The sequence below is a fragment of the Pelophylax lessonae genome (assembly GCF_965119305.1).
Source record: "Pelophylax lessonae genome assembly, chromosome: 13".
In the NCBI taxonomy this organism is placed as follows: Eukaryota; Metazoa; Chordata; class Amphibia; order Anura; family Ranidae; genus Pelophylax; species Pelophylax lessonae.
In genome coordinates this window covers 207,951,443-207,958,828 of record NC_138780.1, presented here as the reverse complement: position 1 = coordinate 207,958,828, position 7,386 = coordinate 207,951,443, and positions in this window count along the sequence as shown.

Sequence of the window (7,386 nt, the reverse complement as noted above, 5' to 3'; positions counted from 1 at the left end):
TATGGCCCCTACTCTTACCCCCCATCTACAGTATGGTCCCTACTCTTACCCCCCATCTACAGTATGGCCCCTACTCTTACCCCCCATCTACAGTATGGCCCCTACTCTTACCCCCCCATCTACAGTATGGCCCCTACTCTTACCCCCATCTACAGTATGGCCCCTACTCTTACCCCCCATCTACAGTATGGTCCCTACTCTTACCCCCCCATCTACAGTATGGCCCCTACTCTTACCCCCATCTACAGTATGGCCCCTACTCTTACCCCCCATCTACAGTATGGCCCCTACTCTTACCCCCCATCTACAGTATGGTCCCTACTCTTACCCCCCATCTACAGTATGGCCCCTACTCTTACCCCCCATCTAAAGTATGGCCCCTACTCTTACCCCCATCTACAGTGTGGCCCCTACTCTTACCTCCCATCTACAGTATGGCCCCTACTCTTACCCCCCATCTACAGTATGGTCCCTACTCTTACCCCCCATCTACAGTATGGCCCCTACTCTTACCCCCCATCTACAGTATGGTACCTACTCTTACCCCCATCTACAGTATGGCCCCTACTCTTACCCCCCATCTACAGTATGGCCCCTACTCTTACCCCCCCCCATCTAAAGTATGGCCCCTACTCTTACCCCCATCTACAGTATAGCCCCTACTCTTACCCCCCATCTACAGTATGGCCCCTACTCTTACCCCCATCTACAGTATGGTCCCTACTCTTACCTCCCATCTACAGTATGGCCCCTACTCTTACCCCCCATCTACAGTATGGTCCCTACTCTTACCCCCATCTACAGTATGGTCCCTACTCTTACCCCCATCTACAGTATGGCCCCTACTCTTACCCCCCATCTACAGTATGGCCCCTACTCTTACCCCCCATCTACAGTATGGTCCCTACTCTTATCCCCATCTACAGTATGGCCCCTACTCTTACCCCCCATCTACAGTATGGCCCCTACTCTTACCCCCCATCTACAGTATGGTCCCTACTCTTATCCCCATCTACAGTATGGCCCCTACTCTTACCCCCCATCTACAGTATGGCCCCTACTCTTACCCCCCATCTACAGTATGGCCCCTACTCTTACCCCCATCTACAGTATGGCCCCTACTCTTACCCCCCATCTACAGTATGGCCCCTACTCTTACCCCCCATCTACAGTATGGCCCCTACTCTTACCCCCATCTACAGTATGGCCCCTACTCTTACCCCCCATCTACAGTATGGCCCCTACTCTCACCTTCCTTCAAGTGGAACTACACTGCATATGAGCACCAAAAACATTATTTCATTTATTTTTTAATATTCAAAGCAAACCCCCCCCCCCCCATCCAACCATGTCTCCATCCATCCTTCCACTCCCCCATCCTTTCACTCCCCCATCCAACCATGCCTTCATCCATCCCTACTCTTACCCCCCATCTACAGTATGGCCCCTACTCTTACCCCCCCATCTACAGTATGGTCCCTACTCTTACCCCCCATCTACAGTATGGCCCCTACTCTTACCCCCATCTACAGTATTGCCCCTACTCTTACCCCCATCTACAGTATGGCCCCTACTCTTACCCCCCATCTACAGTATGGCCCCTACTCTTACCCCCCATCTAAAGTATGGCCCCTACTCTTACCCCCCATCTACAGTATGGTCCCTACTCTTACCCCCCATCTACAGTATGGTCCCTACTCTTACCCCCCATCTACAGTATGGCCCCTACTCTTACCTCCCATCTACAGTATGGTCCCTACTCTTACCCCCATCTACAGTATGGCCCCTACTCTTACCCCCCATCTACAGTATGGTCCCTACTCTTACCCCCATCTACAGTATGGCCCCTACTCTTACCCCCCATCTACAGTATGGCCCCTACTCTTACCCCCCATCTACAGTATGGTCCCTACTCTTACCCCCCATCTACAGTATGGCCCCTACTCTTACCTCCCATCTACAGTATGGTCCCTACTCTTACCCCCATCTACAGTATGGCCCCTACTCTTACCCCCCATCTACAGTATGGTCCCTACTCTTACCCCCATCTACAGTATGGCCCCTACTCTTACCCCCCATCTACAGTATGGCCCCTACTCTTACCCCCCATCTACAGTATGGCCCCTACTCTTACCCCCCATCTACAGTATGGCCCCTACTCTTACCCCCCATCTACAGTATGGCCCCTACTCTTACCCCCCATCTACAGTATGGCCCCTACTCTCACCTTCCTTCAAGTGGAACTACACTGCATATGAGCACCAAAAACATTATTTCATTTATTTTTTAATATTCAAAGCAAACCCCCCCCCCCCATCCAACCATGTCTCCATCCATCCTTCCACTCCCCCATCCATCCATCCTTTTACTCCCCCATCCAACCATGCCTCCATCCATCCATCCTTCCCCCCCCCCCATCCAACCATGCCTCCATCCATCCTTCCACTCCTCCATCCATCCATTCACTCCCCCATCCAACCATGTCTCCATCCATCCTTCCACTCCCCCATCCAACCATGTCTCCATCCACCCTTCCACTCCTCCATCCATCCATTCACTCCCCCATCCAACCATGCCTCCATCCATCCTTCCACTCTCCCATCCAACCATGTCTCCATCCATCCTTCCACTCCCCCATCCAACCATGCCTCCATCCATCCTTCCACTCCCCCATCCACTCCCCCATCCAACCATGCCTCCATCCATCCTTCCACTCCCCCATCCATCCATCCACTCCCCCATCCAACCATGCCTCCCTCTATCCTTCCACTCCCCCATCCATCCTTCTACTCCCCCATTCATCCATGTCTCTATGCTTTATTTTGCTGAGAAATCACTTTGAAAAACACACCCCTAGCTTCCCTAGCAGTGGCCATCTTGAGTAAGGGCAGATTAATTATGTGGCATTTACTTCCTGTAATCCATCTGCCCATAGCTCAGGCATTCAGGCAGGAGGGTGTGCTTAATAGAGAAGGCCCCTCCTCTCATGAAGTCTCCTGGGATGTATGACGTCATTGTGGACCAGGCCAGAAACCAACTGAAGAGAGTGAAGTTTTATCTTTCATTCCTCTGGCTGGGGGTTCACACATTTTCACTTGCACCCTTTATTGGCAATCTTTTCACCGTGACTTTTTCCAGCACTTTGTGATGTCATGCGTTCTTCCCCGGTACTCTGTCACCGCAGCTGCAGTGTTGGGACAGCCGGCTCCGCCTCTCGTGCCGCTGCATGTCATGAGCTATATATCCCCCTTTGGGTTGATCTGGCGCTGTACTGCGCATGCACAGTTACCTAGCAACAGGACCAGATATTCTGATGCAGATTGTCCCGCTCCTTCAATGGGACAATTGTGTGTGATGGGGTTCCTGTGATCAGTGTAGATATTAGGGACACCTCATCTTTGTACGGCACACAGCATTGCTTTTACTTCGGTGATTCTTTGTTAGGACTGCAGATTACAGATCCAGGGTGCAAATATCCCAACCTGCAAAAACTCATTATAGGAAGGTGGCACCCCCCCCCCCCCCCCACCACCACCAATTTAACACAACTAGAGGATGATGAAATGCAATCAGTAGACAGAGGATTACTTCTTCTGAGAGATATTAAAGGAACACTCTAACCACCATGATCAGTGATTTGGAGTGGTGATGGTGGGAGGAGTCAGAAACACTGCACATGCTGGGATACTTACAGTTATGTGATGGGGGATAGTTGCACCACTAGTACATGTGACTTAGGCAGCCAGAAAACGTCATGTCCTTATTCATACATGTATATACAAGGACATGACATATTATGACAAAACACAACTAGCTATTAAAAAACATATTGCAACAATTTACACACACTAATGCACAGACTGATCCAGAAAAGTGCCTAAGGCTGCTTTCACATGGATGCACTACGGTTTACCTGCACCTCAATCTTCACTTCTTCCTCAGGATTCCTGCAGGTATCACTGGCCGATGCTGTCCCCCAGGTGAGTATAGCTGGTGGCTTCTGCTGGCTGGAACAGCTGTGGGTACTGCTGGCTGGGACAGCTGTGGGTACTGCTGGCTGGGACAGCTGTGGGTACTGCTGGTGGATACTGCTGGCTGGTACAGCTGTGGGTACTGCTGGCTGGGACAGCTGTGGGTACTGCTGGTGGATACTGCTGGCTGGGACAGCTGTGGGTACTGCTGGTGGATACTGCTGGCTGGGACAGCTGTGGGTACTGCTGGCTGGGACAGCTGTGGGTACTGCTGGTGGATACTGCTGGCTGGTACAGCTGTGGGTACTGCTGGTGGATACTGCTGGCTGGGACAGCTGTGGGTACTGCTGGTGAATACTGCTGGCTGGGACAGCTGTGGGTACTGCTGGTGGATACTGCTGGCTGGGACAGCTGTGGGTACTGCTGGCTGGGACAGCTGTGGGTACTGCTGGCTCCTCTGAGACACCAATGGAGATGTGACAGGAGCGGCACTCTACTGCGGTTGGAGAAGTACATTTTATATCACTCCGCCTATGACAGGAGCCGGAACTATACAGGAATCATCGGCTCCATTCTTCACAGTAATGCTCGGGGATACGGCCTCGGGCTGCTGCAGCTGACTGCCGGGATATCACACGGCACTTGCGGGTGTCAGGGAGCCGCAGCCCAAATGCTGGAGACTCCCGCACCTGGCAGGAGACTTGGAAGGTCTGCATGGTGTGGTGATGACATGTTCACCGCCACCTGTGACTCCCGTATCCCGGCACTGCTGGATGAAGAAGTCTTCTTGTCAATACTAGTTGCCTGGCCAGTCATACTGATCCGGTTTCTTTAGTATTCTGTAGGCCTGACCTTGACAAATACACAACGCGAAAAACTTCAAGAAGGGGTCAGATACAAGTTAGAGGCTCAAATCTGCCGAGTCCTTCAGGGTCAGCAACTCCAGAAAAGTACAAGAGACAGCAGCGGTCCCCTTTTTGGCACCAGGAACTACTTTTGATGTAACCAATTTTTCAGTGACTGCAGGGGGGGGGGGGGGGGGGAGTTATGGGGAAGGCGGTTCATGGGGGGGTCTCACAACCTGTACTTCACTGTGATGATTACAGTCACCGTTTACTGTGCAGTGCTCTTATATCAGTGTCCCTTGCAGTCATGCACCCCCCCCCCCCCCAATCACAGCTCTCCCTGCACTTATGGCCCCACCCCCCTATCACAGTTGTCCCTGCAGCCATGGACCCTCCATCACAGTTATGCCTCCCCACCCATCAGAGTCGTCCTTGCAGTCATGGTCACCCCTATCAGTTATCCTTGCAGTCATGGTTCCCCCCATCACAGTCCTCCTTGCAGCCATGGTCCCTCCATCACAGTCCTCCCTGCAGTCATGGTCCCTCCATCACAGTCCTCCCTGCAATCATGCCCCTCCATCACAGTCCTCCCTGCAATCATGCCCCTCCCCAGTCATGGTCCCTCCATCACAGTCCTCCCTGCAGTCATGGTCCCTCCATCGCAGTCCTCCCTGCAGTCATGGTCCCTCCATCACAGTCCTCCCTGCAGTCATGGTCCCTCCATCACAGTCCTCCCTGCAGTCATGCCCCTCCCCAGTCATGGTCCCTCCATCACAGTCCTCCCTGCAGTTATGGTCCCTCCATCACAGTCCTCCCTGCAGTCATGGTCCCTCCATCACAGTCCTCCCTGCATTCATGGTCCCTCCATCACAGTCCTCCCTGCATTCATGGTTCCTCCATCACAGTCCTCCCTGCAGTCATGCCCCACCCATCACAGTCCTCCCTGCAGTCATGCCCCTCCCCCAATCAAAGTCTTCCCTGCAGTCATGCCCCCTCACAGTCTTCCCTGCAGTCATGCCCCCTCACAGTCTTCCCTGCAGTCATGCCCCCTCAGTCTTCCCTGCAGTCATGCCTCCTCACAGTCTTCCCTGCAGTGGCCATTTAATTCTCTGCCTCCCCTGCAGTGTCTTACCTTTGGCAGGGGCAGTTAGCAGCCTGTGTGTATTCTCGCATATCGCCCGGCCGCTGATGTCAGGGGGCGGGGGCAGCTGCAGATCGCGACAGAGAGCGGGAGACTTATAACAACAAGCCGGTAATCACTCGCTTAGTATAGGTTTGGCAGCTCCCGCTCTCTGTCCAATCTGCAGCTGCTCCCGCCCCCTACCTTACTAATAGGCTGACATTGGCGGCCAATCAACATGAGAGAATACACACAGGCTTCTAAATGGCCGGCAGTCCGTAACAGGACTCACCTGCTGTGACGGCAGCCCGCTCAACAACAGGCCACAGACCAGTAGTGGGGGGTTGGGGACCCCTGTACTACAGGGTACACCTGTGCCAAAAGGCCACGGTTGCCTGCATGGGAATGTACAGGTGTTCCACGCATCCCTGTCCAGGCAGTCCCATTTCTCTCAATTGGGACATTATGGGTGCTTGGCCCTAAACACCTGCCGTTAGAACCACATGTAAACACGACACGCTGCAACCTAGCCTGGAAGGAACAAAGCGGTGCAGCACTCCACAGACCGGAGAGTCCATCACTGCATAACAACAAAGCAGGTGCAAACTTCTAGGATGGAGGCCATTTCCCAGGAAACATGGATCTTGTGTCATCTGCACATACTTATGGACTGTTTTATGTCATGCCATCCAATACATTTGCCTTGTAAGTATAATATAGGTTTTCGGTCACCCTTTAACCACTTTACCACCGGAGGATTTTGCTGTCTTACGTCCAGGCCACTTTTTGCGATTCGGCGCTGTGCGACTTTAACTAACAATTGCGCGGTCGTGCGACGCCGTACCCAAACCAAATTTACGTCCTTTTTTTCCCACAAACAGAGCTTTCTTTTGGTGGTATTTGATCACCTGTGCAATTTTTACTTTTTGCACTATAAACAAAAAAAGAGCGTTTATTTTGAAAAAATAACAATATTTTTCACATTTTTTTATATGAAATTCCCCCCAAAAAATGTAAAAATCAAATTTTTTTAAAATTTTTGGCCAATTTGTTTTCTGCTACATATGTTTGGTAAAAAAAAAAATCACGATAAGCGTATTTTGATTGGTTTGCGCAAAAGTTATTGCGTTTACTAACTACGGGAAAGATTTCTGTCATTTTTACACACAGCGGGCGGATCTCCAGACTCGATCCCCGACGATCGGGTAAGAGCAGCGGCGATCGCCGCTGCTCCTCCCCTGGCCCGACTCCCGCTGTGAATGAAAACAGAGGGAGCGCGCCTCCGGCGGCGCGCGAGCGCCGCCTACAGGGGGAGGAGTCCAGCGACGTATGTCTACGTCGCTGGACGGGATCGTGGCAAAGTGCCGCAGTAGCCTCCATGTGAGCGGAGGTAAAGTGGTTAATTGTCAGGGATAATGCACTTGGCTTTTGCACGCTCTGTTTCTTGTAT